Raw genomic sequence first — 18,162 nt, 5'->3', positions numbered from 1 at the left:
ACACTTCTACAACTGAACCCCAGTGCTACACTGTTGTGGCATCCTTGCTGTTTCCTCCAGTTTCCACTACAATCCGTTTGGTAGATACAGCATTCTGTCACTGGCAGAGCTGAAAATCTATTCCCAGAAGAAAAATATTAAATTAATTTTCTACATTGTGAAGGAACAATCAACTTAAATTTTAATCAAAAACAGCCAGATTTTTTAAGAAGTTATGACAAAAACCTCCTCCTACACTTCTTGCTGGGCTACACTGTTAATTCCCTGTCTTTAAAAATCATATTGCCTATTTAAAGTCTCCACATGCAAAACTCAGAAAGACAAAACACTCAATATACAAAGGAAACCAAAATTAAAAAAAAACGCCATCAGACATAAAATATGCAAACAAAAGTGAAAGAATCTCTCAAGAGTTACAGCGGCAGTATTACTTGTGGCGACAGAAAAAAGAATTATTTTCAAATGTGAGACAATTTTAGTCTCAATCTGCCTAATAATTTTACTAAGAATTTTCTTCAGAGCATACAGCGCTTCTGTAAAACAAAATAATTCCAGGTACTGTCCTGCAATTTAACATCACAAGGGCAGATCTTACTGGAATAGGTAAAAATAGCACTAGTGAACATGCCAAAGGAGAGTCTTTCCACTATATGGCCAGTGCTTAGATTGCAACATCAGCTGGCTCTCTTTTTATAACCTCTTGATTGCCAGTGAGCAGTTACACAGTCAACTTAAAAGGTTTGAGAAATCTAAGGGTAAGCTCTGGAACTCACTTTCAGCTGAAATCAATCCACTGTATCACTGACATGAACACTTTGTTTCAGCATGCTATTATTGCATGTGTAAGCTTTATACTTGCTTCTAAAGCATTTACCACAGATGAATGATGTAATTCAGAATACGGTTTATTTTTTGTTAAATGTCAGCATAAAACTAGAGGCTTGCACACTTTGTTGTTTCTTCTGGCTGCAACACTCTGGAAGCTACTTGACTTACTACACTCTCTCGCAGCCGTGCATGTGCCATCTTCCAATGACCCCATTTTGGCCCGTTGCTGCAAACGCACCCCTCAACCCCAACCACCCTGGAACAACCACTCCCTAGCACCTGAACTGTAGATGGGGTTTCTTCCATGTTTCCTCAAAAAGATAACAACTGTCACAAGATGATCATTTAAAATTGTTAGATCCCTGATCAAACTCAGCCAGAAATGTTGTACTGCTAGAAGAAGTTCATGCTCCTTAGCCAGCAGCTTGACTTACCAATGACTGAAATTGCTCAGCTTTCTAATTAAGTACCAGGGAAACCAGTATCCTCCCATCTTCAACACCACAAACAGGTTTCTGCTTGCTCATGCCTACAGATTGGTATTGATTGGACACAGCTTTCAAAAGTTATTGGAGAGGGAGATAGGGAGGGAAAGGCAAGCTATAAAAAAAGCAGGTCACCACTTAGCTTACACAGTTACTATTACATTGTTTCCCTCAATCTAAAAAAAAAATAGTACGATCACCAATATATTTAACTCTCCTTAAGGCTGAAAGTTCTGTCATAATCAAAAATATGTTTCTTATTTACACACAGTGGCCCCAGTACTGTGTGTATGAAGAAACATACATAGGTCTCATGCAAATTCGAAAGCAGAGTTTAGACACATCTGCCATGCTTAATGTATGGTTTTTACAACACGGGTTTTACAAAAAAACCCACAAAATTACAACAAAGATGTGCCTAAATAAATAACTGATTAAAAAAGGGGTATTTTAATGTGCTTATGAAATACATTAGACCTGAAGAAAATCAAATTCTATCGGAAATTATCAAAATGAGGAAAATATTTACCTGACATTAATCCTGGCATTAACAATTGGTAGGTAAATTCTGAACTTCAAACATGGTTTTACACAATCTGAAGCTGGAGTTATATCCTATCATAAATACAATCAACTTTCGGTGAAACAGAACAAAGTTTCTACAACACCATTTAATATAAAAATCAAGTTGTTAACTATATATCAAACATACCTTTTCAACTGGAAGCTACAGAATTAATTACTGGCTCTTGCAATTCCACATGAAGTGGAATTTAAATCCACCTTGCTTTTTCTTTTACATGAAATTTATAAAAAAATTTTATTTTCTATGATAATCATTTGGAAATAATGTAACCAGCGTTTTTTCTGAGTAGCAATAAATTACATATTTTTTAAAAATTGTTAAAACATTAACTAGCAAATTTTCTTCCCAGCAGCATTGCCACCATTGAAATTTCCAGTCTAACGGCCCTCCCCACATTTGCTCTATTACCTCTGTGTTCCCACATCTGTGTAACAATTCCATGCAAACAAAAGGGAGTACGCATATCTTCACCCGTTTCACTACACTTCCTTCAGTTTCACCAAGAAACTCTTACGTAAAATCTCACACATAGCTTCATCTACCCAGGGAAAATTACGGAACAAAGCAAAAAGGGTGATAATTTACTTGTTTGTCTGACAAGCAGTCACAGCGGGGGAGACACACTTCACCTCTTCCACAGGTAGCACGAGAGTAAAGAGAGCAGTGCCTTATGTGGTATGCTAACAGACCAAAATGACCAGTCCAGAAAATATTGAAAGCCTGACCAGACTTTGAGCAAACACTATTAAGTGACAGAGAATAGATCAAGAAAGTGGAATATGCAAAAACTAGCTCAAATTACTGGTAAGAGTTGACAGAGACATATACTGGAAGCAAATGACTAGCAAAATAAAAGGCATTACAGAAAAATACAAAGGAAGATTAGTTATATATTAAAGTTTCTCAATATATACCTAAACTTTAGCCCTACAGAGGTACAAAGGCATCAAAGACATCTTTCTTCCGTTTGTGCACCACCTTGCATCTCCCTCCTGCTAGTCTCTCCAGCTGGGTGTTCCTGAAACACTCATTTTCAAAACTCTAGCTTGTTCTGGAGTGAAAAAATTTCTGTAACAGAAGACTATAATGGGGGCTCTGAGCCATTTTTTAAAGCCTAAACCTCTCAGCCAGCTTTAATTAATATGGTTAACCCTGTGCCACACCCAGCTGCAAGTTAGTGAAGCAACCTCCCTCTAGCTCGTGAACTAAAAATATACAAGATGTCTCAACTGCTCTTAACCGATACTACGTATTTCAATTGGAATGCAATATTAATTAACATCCTTTTGTCAGCTGTTTGTCAGAAATGAAATATTTTAGGGTCAAACCAACAGCAAGTGTGCAACGTATGCTGAAATCTGAAATGAGGCAATGAAATGCAGCAGTAAGAGAAAACAGGCAGCACCACCGTAATCAACTCAACATCTGCAGCGAGCCACAACACAGCAAGCAAAATGATTCCGCACAGCACTGAAACTGAGAACAACAACAACATAAAAAGGGGCTTATATCAGAGGAGCTGGAGATACAGGTCCCATCTGCAGATTTTCAGATAGTGCAAAGCAAACAAGGCAGAGTCACTCACACACTCACCACACGCACAGATTATTTGCAAGGCAATTCTAAAACTCTTTTGCCTGAAGTTAAGACCAATCAGCTTTGATTTAACCGTGCTACTACTCTGCTTCACGTCTGCAAGGGTGCAGGATACGTCTGGAACGTGCACAACAGAAACAGCAGAACACGGACACACCTGCAACTGCAAACAAATCCAACGACCTGCATTTGCCACCGTACTGTCCTACACAAACCCAGAGTTTTTCTGCATTACAGTCTTAGCCCTAAAAAGCCTGTCATTCCCCATAAGCAGGCAAAACACTCTGGAAACATATAATTCGATCACGTTGACTATGTCACTTAAAACCTTGAAAAAATGATACTCATTTATGAAAACATTATGTTTATTAATTATCAGTTACAATTCTTAGCTCTGAAGTCTACCAAGAAAATGCTTTACTCATTTACAAACGACTCCAGAACAGCGTTTCGTTTCTGCTCATCTGCTGTATGCACTGCAGCATTTCAGTACACAAGATGTCCGTATTCTACCGAACTGTAAAAGGTCAGTACACACCGCTGCAATAAAATCAACTTTGTGTAAAACAGATGGCATTTATAGTACCAATACAATATTCAAGTCACTAAAGGAATAAACGTGCCCCAGTTGCTTTTCAAAGCAAAATTGTTGTTTACAAAAAATAGTGTACGCAGCATGAGCCAGCACAGCACAGAGAATTATTCACAAAACTTTGTCCAAAACAGACTTTCTCTTCAGAAAAACTAGAACATCACTAAATACATACCTGGATTAGCCATACAAAATCAGTTGTACCTACCTCATGCTGTCTCAAAACTTGCGAGCTAATGCACGCTCATTGCTAAAATACCTTGTTAATTTACCATAAAGCTAGTATTTTTACCCAATTTCCTAGTGCTGGATCAACTCCTCTTTCAATAGATTTCCAGAGCTGACAAAATGTTTCCGCAACCTTACTCAATACACAGCAAATGTATTTCATACCAGAAAATACTGACGGGTTTTGCATAAGCAATTACACAAAATCAATCAAAATCAGTACAACGCAGATGTAAACGTCTGCTCATTTACAAATTAAACTTACGTGAAACTTACTGAAATTGTGCTTAAACTGCCACGCTTGAAATCTTAGTTAAATCACAAGTTTTAATCTTGCTTTGACTACTTTGGTTACTTCCCCAAATAAAGATAATGTTGACTTAAGCAATTTGATGTTTTTATGAGAAATAGAACACCGACTTCTATTTCTCTTCACACAGCCACAGAGTCTCTAGATTTCTGCATTTTTAAGTTAGAAAATGGCCCCGGAACTTATTTCTTACAAAACAATCATCCTTTTCGATTATTGATTTGTTTCAAGCAGAATTTGCATGGAAGTTTTGGAAATTCAACTACACAAAAACATGTTACACTTGTTTCCTAGGCAACTGGTCTTATGTGATCACGCCACGCTGCTGTCCTTCTGCCTCTCCTCCAGCAACTCTCGGACATACCAGCTTACTTCAACTAAACAGTTAGGTAAAAGTATCAAGAATACGAAATTCCCACAGGCTATGGAAATAGGAAGCCGAAGCCTGGAAGCATCCTTTGCTCTTCCGGCCTCTTCATCAGCTGGGGCACCACAGCACAGACCTTTGGTGTGCCAGCTGCAGCAGCACATCACCCCACGACGAAACCAAACCAAGGGAAAAGCCTCCCTCTTGCCTAGCTGGCAGGCCAAGAGGGTAGACAAGCAACGTAAGAACCGAGGGAAAGGAGCAGGAGAGAAAATCTGGAGGGTGTTTAGGTCAGGCAGTACTGCAGACAGAGAAGCAAGGGGTGCTACAGGTATTGCAAAAGCATGGCAAAGGGAATGACTGAAGGTGCCATGGAAGAGAAAGACAGTATGTTTGCAGCAGAGATGATCAGAGACCCAAACACAAATCTGTATGGAACTAGAATTTGTTAGTTCATTTGCTCTTGTAACTTTATTAGAATATAAAAATAATTGAAACATTCTGCATCCGTAACACACAAGCAAATTTATCAGCACAACTCCTGCATTTGAAACCAGCTGATTTTTAGACTTATTTATGCATAGTAATTCAAACTAACAGCTTTTGGTTCCCATCTCCTACAAAAGTTTCAGAACCAACAGCTCTCATCATCACAATATAACTTGTTTTCAAAGGCAGAAAACAAGGAAAACTTGTTTTTTTCCTCAACAGTGAAGGAGCCAAATACACAAACCAGGGGGAGGAGGGGAGTATATGGCCCAGAAGAAACTAGTGCTGATTTAGCATACCAAGAAATGCTGACCAATGATTTTTGTGGATCATGCCTGTGGTTTATAAAATATGAGTTATTTTAATAAGTTATAGTAAGTTCAGGCCCCGAGACAGCAGTAACTTCATAGGTAATTTGAATAGACTTTGTTGTTGTTGAAGAATAAAAAATGGAAAGTTTTATTTATACACCAAAGGCATTAAACTAAAAAAAATAAAGTTTTATATCTTCTTTGGAAAAAAAAGATATTTTCTCTGCTACTTCCAGAGTTTCTTTCAGAGCAGGTTAGTCAGCAGTGTTGCACAATAACTTGCCCAGTGCTGAAGATATTAAGTATGGCAACAAACCTTATGAAAAACACATTCCAGATTTCTGAAAGCACCACTGCTCCAACCCAAGTAAGCTACTTCACATCTGATTTAATAATCTAAGATTAAATTGCTTACCGTATTAATCAGTCATCCATTTTGTGAACATATATACAGATCCATACCTTTTTTTATGATTAATTGTAGCCTTAGGGTTTAGCTATAGAAAATATTTATTAAGACAAACTAAATTAAAGCCACTTCTATTCTAAACGGGTGTCCACAGAACAGATTCAACTGAACTACCTGAACTTAACTCTCACTTTCACCAATTCAATCTCTTCTTCTGCACCAACACTGCAGACCTGTCCTGAAGGATACGTGTGTCCATTCAAATTATATCCTAGTTTTACCCAATGCAGCAATCCTTTAGACAATATTTGGAGCTGAGTTTTTCAGAAGCACTAAAATAAGAGTCATTTTCAAAGTCTTCTGTACAAAACTACTTTCAGAAACTTTAAGTTGGCTTCGGTTTTTGAAGCATGTTAGTTTTACTGCATTACAGACCCTTCCTGTTTTGCATACCTACAACAACCTACAACTGCATCTGGAACACACACTGTGCTGTAGCATTTCCACTACAACTGGTTCTGAGGTCCCACTGTCACTGGCAAGGTCTCTCTACTTATGGATGTCGCTTATAGACTAAGAACGAAAAAAAACTTTACACAAATTACTCGGCCTGACGTAGGCAAGACGAACAATGGGCAAGAGACACGCTGGTTTTAGCGCAGGCAGGTTATTTGTGTGTACATTTAGCCTGTAGATAAAGAGTCCAGAAACAGCGCAATCCTCAAGGCCTTGTTCTGGGCTAACATCACTTACACACAGCCAAGTTGTAGCAGTTTAGTAGAAATTGGTGAAACTAAACGATCTTACTCCCGTTTTCAAAGCTGAGCCTAAGTTCCGGAGGGGGGGGGGGATAAACAAATGAAGCAGTCGGCTCAACCCGAAGAATGCCCGAGCAGAACGCACTCAGCCGCGCTAGCACAGCCCAAGCGCCTTTTCCGCGCTGGGCTCAGCAGGCAGCAGGCGGAGGGGAGGCCCCGCTGGAAGCGCGGCAGGGGCCAGGCCGCCAGCAGCCAGGCGCAGGCCGAGCAGGGCCCCCTCCGCCCCGGCCCCGCTCCCCGCTCCCGCCCGCCGCTCGGCCCGGGGCACAGCCGCCTCGGCCCGCACCCCCCCGGGGCTCGGCGCCGGCACTGACAGGCGGCGGCGGCCGCGACACACCTCCACTCCCGCCCGACCGCCGCGACGGGCCCCGCCGCTCCCGCCCGGGCTTCTGGGCCCCTTCCCGCTCCCCGCGCCGCCTCTCCTCGGGGGGCGGGAGCCGCCGGCCGGGCCCCGCGGTGGACAGGGCGGCCCCGCGGCAGGGACGCCGGCCCCGGCGGTGGAGGGGAGGCGGCCAGCGCTAGGCGATCCGACCGCCAAGGGCTCCGCGATGAGCCGCGACCCGCAGGTAGGGAGACGGCCGACCCCCCCTCCCTCCTCCCCCGGTCCCTGTCAGGGGGTTTCCCTCACGGACGGGCCGGTGCGCCCAGGGCTGAGCCGCCGCGGGGAGCAGTCGGCGCCGACACCGAGAAAGAGAGAGCCCTTCTCTCCCCGGTTCCGAGCCCTGTCCCCTGCCGCTCACCAGCCCAACGCCGCTCCCACCTGTGTCACTCACTCCCTCCCAGCGGCTGCCTCCAGGCTCTCGTCCCGCTCGGCGCCGTTCGTTTCGTTCCTCATCTAAAATGGCGGCCTCACACTCAGCGAGACATTTATCCTCCGCCCATCGACCCTCCCGGCACTCGGCTCCTTCCCTTTCGCCTGTCTCTCCTTCTGCTCCCGGCCCCCTCCCCGCCTCTCGGCCTGGCGGCGGAGCGCCGAGCTGCCGATGGAGCCGCCTCCTCCCCGCGCGCCGCCATTTGGGAGCGGCAGCCGAGGCGGCGCCAAGGGCCGTGAGGTGAGCTCAGCTCGCGCCGCCGCTCCCCTCCCGCACCCGGCTCGGCGGCCGAGCTCTGCCGGGGCGACCGAGCCGCCTCCCTCCCCTCAGTCCCCAGCCAGCCCGGCCTCACGGCCGCAGCCCCCCGCCCGGCTGCTGGGCGGGTGAAGGAACGGGGCCCCGGGGCAGCCAGCTGCCCGCCGCGCCTCAGCGGGGAGCCGGGGAGCCTTACCTGCTCCAAAGCGAACCCTGTTTCTGAGGGGAGCGGGCAGAAATTCCCAAGGGGCGGTACGTGCTGAGAGGGGTGGGGTGTGAACTGCTGGGAAGAAATAAATAAAAAAATAGCGAACAGCTTTTTTTCCTGGAGGAGACGGGGAGCAGCTGGCGGCAGTCCTCGGGGTGCGTAACGGCCTCCCTGGGAGAGGAGAGCCACGGAGGGGCTGCTGTCGGTCAGGGTGCTGCCCGTGCACCGCAGACTAACCCGGTTTAGGTCAGGTTTTGAAAAGGTGCAGCGCTGCATGGTAAATGGTAAACAGTTTGTCATCCCGAAACAGAACTTCTAAGGACAACCATTGCAAAGTAAAACATTTCTCCTAGAACTGTTTTTAAAGAGCATACACGTTTGCATTTACAGTCATGTAAGTTACATTAATTGTTAATTAAATAAGCACTTCTCTAAGAAGAGCCTCCAGCAAAATTCTCTCAGCCTTATTTGGGATTTCTCTACAGAATAAGGTTTATTCTGATACAAACCAAGGCTTGAGTTCAGCTAAAGGCACATGGACCTCGTAAAGGCACAGCAAGGGCAAGAAAAAAGCAGCACTGTTGGGCCTGCCTCTGCTAAGCACCGAGTAAGAAAAAAACCACACGAAGTCTTCAGCTGCTGGTGCCCTCCAGGAAGAGGTGTGGTTGCCAAGTAATAGGAGATTGAAAGGGGGATGGCAACCCGGAGCTCTGGAAGACTGAAAGAGACGTTTTCATGTCTCTAGAATACTGTGGTTTGGTACTTTATTCACATATTTCTAGAAGTTGTCCACTTACTCTAGTGTAATAATGCCTTCAATTTAGAGGATATTGCTAAAACAAAGATTTAAATAAACTTCTGTAGTGCTCTTGTACAAGACAAACCACATGGAGACTTCAGCCCTTCTCTTAGGAAAGGTGCTTATTGTCTTTTTCTCTTCCCCTTTGCCATAGGCTCAGGCCTACCAAAAAAGCCCAGAAAAACAAATCCAGACTAAGAAGGTACCTAACAAGGACAGAAGTAATGAACGTGAATCACTCTTTTCAAATTCTTACAGAGTAGGTTTGCTCTTAAGCGGCGCATTTGAACTGAAGGAGTCTTCTGACGCATATACATAGTCTGCCTGACTTTAACAGGAGTCATATCTGTGTATCTGACTGTGAGAGTTGGCCCAGGAGAAACAAAGCAGTGTGTACAATCAATATTCAGATGGCTAAGACTAAGCATATCCATGTAATATGGCAGACGTAGTACAGATTTTGGCAACATATGCAAAAGGAGCTTAAAATATTGTAATGTAAAATATGAATAAGAACATGCCACGAGAAGTTTAAAAAGAAAAGGGAAAGAAAAGAGGGATAACCACCTCTTAAGAAGAGGTGGTTTTCACAGAAGACCATTTTCATAAAGTTTTAAACTTCTTTTTTAAAAAAGTAGAAGGATCAAGGAGTGTAGTCATGGAACAAATGGACACAGGTATGGAGGAAAGCAAGCCAAATTTCAGATAGTTACACAATGTAGCACATGCAAAGAAATACAGTAATTACAAGAAAAAGAAAAGTGCAGAAAGAAACCAAGCAGAGAAACTCAAACATTACAGCATGAAAGTAGAAGGGAAGCAAAAACTGAACAAACTTTCCAAAATAAACTGAAAATTATTAGCATTCTTCCTGAGGTTGATCCATTTTATGTTTGTGTTCAGTGGTTGGGTTTTCAGTGTGTTTAACGTGAATGTCTAGGTATTAGACTTTCATTTGTCCAGGCGTATAATTAAATCTTACATTTTCACAGTCTGAAGTGTTTTCTACCTCTATAAAAAGCAGCCTGAGGAGTGATTAGAAAGAGAATGAGAACCAGTGCCACTAGGGTTTAGAGTGGACTGGTGACAGTAACTAATATCTTGACATATCAAGGAAATCTGTCTAACAGTTGTAAACTTGGGAACTCCATTCCAGCCGGTGGATGTGTCACACGGGCAAAGCCATCTCAGTTTCACAGACTTCAGTTTCCTCATATTTAAAAATGGGGTGGATAATAAGAAGAGTTTTAATATTGACTGCTGAAAAGCAGCATGTGAAAGTTAAAAGTATTACTTGCTGTGGTTCAGTTTGCTATGTGCAATATCATGTGTTCCCCATCTACTGAACTGTGATTACTTGACGAGTCTCAAAAAAGTATAAAAAAAGTATAAAGTGGCATCATATGACCTTAATTGTAGTTTTAGTACATAAAATACCTGTAAGCCTCAAAAGAGTGAGTAGCAAGAATTAGGAGTGTGACACTGGCTGGGAAAAAGAAGAAATGTATTCCACGTTATGACGGAATTTGGGGTATCAAATCTTACTCCCTTACTCCTCAAGCCAAGGATTGCTATAGACAAACTTTGCCATTTTATCCAGGGTTATGCAACCTGAGCCACATTCAAATACTTGTACATGTTATTTTGATATATGCTATAAATTATTCTCTTATTCCCCCATAAGAAATTTTTTTCTTTGAGTAATAGAACATTGGTTAGGAAAAATTTAAGTCAAGTTAGATACGAAAGAAGTCCAACATACAGAGGTCATGAAGAAAGCAGCCTTGAACAAATCAAGCAGTAGCAACCTACAAAGAGAAATACCCCGAATAAGGAATGTCTTACTTGTATGGTGGTGCATGAAGTATTTATACTTTATAGTTCAGCTGAAAGACTTTATTATTTCCCCGTGTCACTGACGTGATCAAAGAGGGATAAGAAGGTAATTTATAGTCTGTTTTTTTCCATGCATTGTAGAATTTAAATGGCATACATTACTGTACAACAATAGGACATCTTGTGTATGAAGCTGTTAGCAAAGCAGTAGACTTGTTTTGTTGGGATGGAAACCATAGCATAGTCTGTTCACATTAATTATTTTTGTTATTTTATCCTGAACAAGCTCTTAACTTTCTATTTTATCCCTATCCAGCTAAACGTGGTTGCTATTGGGCAGGCTGTGGAGCATACCTTTCTCTACTCTGTTCAGCATCTCTTCAGTCAAATCGTGACGCTAACTCTTGAGAGCTTTTCTGTTCTGTATGAAAACAACGAACACCTGACTTCCCATAGGCACAAGACAAGAGATACCTCCTTCTGAAAGCTTCAGTCTCTGTCATCAGTCATAGATTAAGCATGTAGTGACTTCGTTACTTCCCTGGAAAGGCTGGATTCTGGAAGCAGATCCATCTAACCAATTCCTGCCGTCAGAAACTGAGGGGAAGTCAGTCAGGCTATGAGACGGGGTTGTGCGGGCTTGCGTGTCTGCGGGTTCTAACCCCTAAGAGTTTTATTCAGTAAATCTTCATCTCAGTATAAAGTCAAGTCGGGTACTTTATGATACAGAATGGACTGTCTGATACAAACCTCATGTATGCTGTTACTACCTCATGCTTCAGTATCTATTTTTAAATTCACTTTCGTTTATTTAATTGCAGAGCCAAGCCAATTAAAGGACTTTAAGACAGTTACCAAGAACCATCATACAAAATTTCTTTTGTCATGTTTTACACACACGCACATGCACACCCTGTGAGACACACTGCCTGAGGTAAACACATAGTGCCATAGTTGCCTTCACAATACTGCAAACAAATTTTTCCGTATCTGTTGACCACTTCATTCTGTACATAAATGTCAATTATTGTCTTCATTTTTTCCTTCCTGTCTTCTTTTTTTACTGCTTTAACACTTTCATTTAAGAAACACGTTTATCGAAAAACCATATGCAATTCCTTCTACTGTCAAGGACTATAATCCTCTACAGATTCGTATATTCTTCCAGAATCAATTCCTTCTCTAATGCTATCATCGATCTATTAGGTATTCAAACTTACGTGGTTCTTGAGTTGTCCTTACATAATCTTAAAAATAAAAATATTTGATGAAAATGTCGACTGCAATAGATTTTCAATACCAGTTTGTGTGGGAACACTTCTGAGTAAAACAAACAGATTTTCATCAAGCCCTACAGTAATAAATAAGTTATTCTGAGAGCAGGTCTATAAACAGTAAGCAATAATCTCTTTCTGAAAAAAAAAAAAAAGTATATTGGCCTTTCTTCAATGATAGCCTTGCATGAAACATTCTTAAAATTTTCAACAAATTCTCTACCAGTTTTCAGTCCTCCATATGCTCCCGCTGTAATTTATGGTATTATAGATATCCAGTGTCTCTGAGCTTGTTATATGCAGTGCAGCAGAGAATTCCTGCTTCTCCAATTTCAGTGCAATGCAGTTTGCTCCCAGGAAGATTCAGAGGCACTGCACTACCCCATCCAGTTCTTTCAGACTCTTCTCCAGACAGGAGGAGTTAAGTTGCTTTCCTGAATTTTAGATACTCATTTGCAGTACGTATTACCGAGATTTACTTGTCTTCTAGTGTGAAAAGAATTTGTGACGTATAAGAATGCTCATGGTAACTTTGCAACCTGAGATTTAAAGCACAGGTCCTGCTTACAGACAGTTGTCCCTGCTGCATGACTCGGCCCATGTCCATCGACTCATTTGGTGTCACAGACCTTGGCTACCCGTTTGTTTGCAAATGCCGTATAAGCTGGCTGAAAAAACAAATAAAAATATCACTAAAGCCACGTGGTTTCAAAGTGATCTCTGTTAAGCTGTGTCTGACAGGTATAGCTGTATTTTATTAGGTAACCATAGCTGTGGTTTTTCCCTGTAGTTGGGAATGTATTGGAGGGAGAAGAGTCAGATTCCCAATAGAAGGATCGAGAATCTGGGTAGCCTTCCTTTCATTGCAAACAAAAGCTTCAAAGGGGGACCCAAGACAAACGTATGAAGTCAATTGGTGTACCACCACATACTGAGAATACCAAAGCATAAAAATCTTTGTAGGATAATGTTTTATAAATAATGTGGAAATGTCGAACTGATGGGTGCCACCTGCACGGTGAATAAATAGCAGTCTGAATAAGCATTATTGGAGCTCCAACAGGGGAAGAAAAAAATTCTGGGCTTTAATTTGTTGCTGTTTGAACAGTCGTTCCTACTTCATAGACAATAAATATAGCACTTTGATTTATACATGTGTTCTATTTTTGAAACCTAACCAAACTGGTTTATTTGGTTTATTTTGACGTTCTGAAAAAGTCTAACCACAACAAAATCTATTCAGATCTAGGTACTACAGTTTAGAAATAAAAAAGCAGAAATAGCTCTTCCCTGACAAACATTTTTGGAACCTAGCCTGAATATCTAATTGCTCAGCTGCAGAAGACTTTTTATTATACCTGATACAGAGCTACAGGAAGAGACTGACCATCTGATTTGCAATGACCTATGCATTATTTTTCCTGGGCATGGACAATTTCTAGTGTGTGTTAACTGGACTGCACTCAATATGTAGTTTCTCTAGAAGTTATTGTTTGTAATAAAGTACATTAGGATGACAGCAAAATTTCAGTTTTCTGTGAAGATTCACAAGTATTGAATGAGTAGCGATAGGGTAAGACAGATGTGTGTACATGCACGTATGTATCTGGCTATATCTGAGTACATGTATGTATGTTCAAAACATATGGAGGGATGACAGACAACAAAAGAAAAAATATAAACTTCCCTTTTATCTTTTCAGAAATACTATTTTTTGTGATTTTTCATTAAAAAGCCACACTTTTTTAAAATAGTTTTCACAAGGAACCTGTTCTTGTTGTCATGCGTTTGTGTTGTGTACAGAAGCACTCATGTTCTTTTTGGCAACACGCTCAGCTTTTGTCAAAGGTAGATTCTAAGAGAAAGGGGAATCAAAAGCCGCCTAGCTAGCGTATCTATCCAAGCTGCTCTCCAGCACTGCTATTCCCAGATAAAGCCAGACTAATTAGAGTATAGGTACAAGGTTATAAATACCTGGCATCATTCAAAGGTTCAATGTATCTAGCAAAGGTGGCAAATTAGAAGTCCATTTTAGCCATGTGCATACATTCGTGTACTAAAAGAAATGGAACTCTCATTTACTGGATTCTGTTATACTAAGCTATGCAAAGTGAGAAAAGGAAAAAAAAAATATTTGGCTTTCAGCACAAGCCTATTTATCCATCGTCTTTCAAGTTCATCTCAAACATTCAGATAAACAGAGATAGGGGATCAAAGGCATACATTACCTTTGGCAAATATACCTATGTTTTAGCTAGCGTTTCACACTTTGTACCTCAATGTCGTATACCGCAAATTGTGCTGAGGAGGGTCTGGCAATTAAAAATCGTGTCGTAAGCACATAATTTCAGAAACTGCATGCTAATGGAAATATATCAACAGTGAAAGATTTGTTATTATTAAGCTGATTAAGCTTGGTATCTGTACAAGTTCATAACTGATCTGTGTATGGCATGCTGGCACGTAGTGTTTCAGAACTAGACAGGTGCTTTGGTGAAAGTTTCAGTATGTGCTAATGGGCCACATCTGTTACAGGTATCAGCATTATTCCTGTCAGCAGCAGAACACATCAGTAGAGTTCACCATGTGAAGCTCTGTGGGATGATACACCAGTGTAGGTATGCTATTTAAAAAAAAAAAATGTATATGTGTGGCTAATTTAGTCTCTGATTATAAAGGCGGGGGATGTTTTTGGCAGATGTTTCGTGTCATTTGTTAAGGCTTTGTTGTTGTTGTTAGAAATGTATTTCTCTTAAACTGGACAGTGGTAATTGAATTGATCATATGCATCAGGATATGCTTTTCCTCCAATGGAAAAGTCAATTTGATTACATTTAAAGCTTCTAATACAAGATGATGTTCATTCTGGTCTTCTTTTGTGAGACTTTTTTTTAATTTCTTTTTCCAAGATAATAAAAACCCAAAACAATGCTATGAGCAAAACAACTAAATTACTTGAACAGTAATTAGCAGAGACATCAGGTCAAAGGAATGCAAACACACAAGTCTATTGCTATGCCTCACTGCAAAACTCTAGTATGCTGTGTTATTAGATTTGTTAAATCTTTCAGCAGTTGCAGAGAAATGAGTATCAACATGTCTGGTTGTACCTGAGTAGTTTTAATACTTTCAAGATGTATGTCTAATACTCAGATGTATTCAGATTAATTTATTCAGATATTCCTTAACTTCAAACTTATTTCTGGTGGAGACAGAAGCTTTCTATTTGCTACAAATTATGTAAGCCTTTCTTCTGCATTTCACCTAAACACAACAGTGACATAAGAACTTAAGTAACTGCTAGAACATTATTGCCGAGACATCAGTTTTATTTGATAGTAAGGCTGAATGAAAAAAGCAAAATCTTTTTTGGGGATTAAAGCCCTGTGTTTCATCAAGTAAGTATTGCTAACATCTCTGTGAGTTGGAGTAACCTGATTCTATGTTCACACACTAATTTGCAGACAGGAAATAAAATTAGGGGGAAAATACCCTTTTATATATATATATATATATATATATATATAGGTTGAATGGAAGGAAAGGAATAGAAAATTCTGGTTGCCAATATATAACATCTATTTGCTTACAATTCCAGCTTGAGGTTTGATTACTTCAACATACCACCATTTTAATTTTTAGTTATGTCATGCTGTTACCTTAATTCTAAACGGAGTATTACTTCAGTATTATAGGGTCAGAAGTGCTTTATGATGGTTCTGTAATTGAAGTAAAGTAAATCTTTCCTGAGGCAAGTAGTATGAAACTCAAAAGCATTATTGGTACCAGAGGAGGATCAATTGCCGAGACATCTCCCCAGCACATACTTGCTATACAGATACACCTCTTTTAAGACTCTTTTGAAATAAACTAAGGTGGATTTTTTTTCCTCCTCTTGTGAAGGCCATACAGTGAATAAGAAACTGTGACCAAAGATCTCTTGCAGCTACCTCTTATACTTGACGCAGCACTTTCTGGGTAAATTCTCTGATATTTTTTTTTTTAATAGCTTTGAGGTTCACAGATTTCAAGATAAGCTATTTAGCTAAATATTTGGGTAAAATATTCAGTACAAAGCAACCAAGTTATTTCCATGATAAATCAAGTTTTGAAGTAGAGTCATGCTCTTAGGTGACAAGAACACAAACAAAATTATTTGCCTTTGTTTCCCCCCAAGGCTTCATTTAGCATTTGATAACATATGGTCAGCTATGCTTTTTCTTAAATATTATTGGTGATAATAGACACAGTTTTGTTAAAAATAAAAATTGCGTATTTTTATAAGCAAATTTCCAGAATATATGAAATACAGGATAGCTTTTACATATTATTGTAAGTTAAATATATTCTAAATTCATATTTAGCAGCTGCTTTGTTTATTTCTAGGAGAGTTCAGGACATTTGCATTGAAACCAAAGGTCTAACCTCAGATTTTCAGTGCTATCATAATAAAGCATATTACTGAGATTGTTTACTTTTATAACTTTAGGTATAATTACTACATTTCACCTTTAACTTCTGCAGTTGTGCTTTCCTACCCATCTTCATATAGCTCAGAGAGACTTAGAAAGGCAAGATTTAGCATGGAATTTCGAGATGGAGGACAAAAAATCCAAACCACACAACAAAAATACCAAAAGCAAACCTTAGAACACAAAAGGATTTAAAAAAAAAAACAACAACAACAAAAAAACCCCAAAACAACCACACATTACTTGTCAGTTTCAGAGGAGAGGATTTACTAAATTTAGTAAACTTGCTGTTGGTAAAGTGACTATAAGAAAGAAAAGTCATCCCTTCCAGATTCTCTCCAAGGTGGGCCATTACTTTCAAGTGCAGAAGTATGTTAACAACATGTGCCAAGTATTAGTGCAATTATGTTTTCATTTGAACCCACCTTAGGGCAGTTTAGAGGATTTAAACATTATCAGTGCAAAGCTTTAGCATCATGCACTACTTAAGTGGTAACAATTTGTCCTTGCAATAAGCAAAGTGGTGAAATGTGATATTGCAATATATCCCAATTCCTCTGGTATCTGGAGGAGAGTAGTGAGTGTTACCACAGTAAACTCTAAGTTAAGGACGTTGAGTTATAAAATACTGGCTAACAGATGTGTACAATATCTAAAACATGGGATTTAAGCACCTTCCATTCAGCAAAAGGAGGGAGAGATGGCAGCTAGTTCATACATCTGAAAAACATGATGAAATCTCGCACCTAAGTGGCCGAAAGATAAAACAGGCCTATTCAAGAAGAATTTCCATTTCTGTTGCAATCCTAGGAAACCTTTGGGTGTGGGTAAGAAAGAGGATCTGTTCTCATATTTGATACAACATAGTTCATATGAAATAATAGATGATAGATTTGTTTAGTTTAATACAGGCCATGCAATTCACCTGAGTATTTTTAAGTTAAAGATGTGGAAAATCCTAGTTTCTCTTAGGGATAGGAAATAGACTCAAGTGATTAAAAATCTCCTGGTTACTTTTCCTGGTAGCTTTTTGTTGCTTGTTTTTGTAGGAAGTTAAGAATTCTCTGAGGAAAGCTCCAAGATGTTTGTGTGGCTTTATGAGTAACGGAAAGAATTTACAACAAAATACTCCACTGCTGCATAGTGATATGGAACAATAAATAAAGTAGTCAAGAAGTAAGGATCGCTAAGACTCCCTTTCTATAAAATAGCTTTTCCTAGGGGAAAGTGGAACTGCTGTAGGACAAGCAATGTTTCTATGAAACATTTGAGATGGTGCTTGCCAGGGAAGCCTACCTTGGAATCTGGCAAAAGGCCAATATGTACTCTATAGCTTTACTTGGCAGTTCGAGTTCTTGGTAAGAAAGCACTACTTGGAAGTAGCAAGTACTGTAGAATTTGACAGTCCTGAGCAAATTCAATTGCTCTGCTCAGCCAGAAACCTAAGCAGTCTTTCAAAAAACCAAGAACATATGGAAAATAATGTT

General features: G+C 40.2%; 1 protein-coding gene across 3 annotated transcripts in view; it reads right to left on the bottom strand.

Annotated features, from left to right (window-relative positions):
- The window catches only part of RAF1 (Raf-1 proto-oncogene, serine/threonine kinase), an 82,217-nt gene that overhangs the window by 37,311 nt on the left and 26,744 nt on the right, over nt 1-18,162 (bottom strand). The window contains exon 1 of one of the 3 annotated variants that reach the window (XM_075433129.1): nt 7,780-7,869. The exons of 1 other annotated variant lie outside the window; for it this stretch is intronic. The gene's annotated coding sequence lies outside the window, so the exon portion shown is untranslated. Of the gene's footprint in view, nt 1-7,759; nt 7,870-18,162 lie in introns of those variants that run through there. One more of the 3 variants, XM_075433132.1, reaches the window with a different exon arrangement.

The sequence above is a fragment of the Opisthocomus hoazin genome, chromosome 11, assembly GCF_030867145.1.
Source record: "Opisthocomus hoazin isolate bOpiHoa1 chromosome 11, bOpiHoa1.hap1, whole genome shotgun sequence".
NCBI lineage: Eukaryota > Metazoa > Chordata > Aves > Opisthocomiformes > Opisthocomidae > Opisthocomus > Opisthocomus hoazin.
This window is presented reverse-complemented; position numbering and strand designations above follow the sequence as displayed.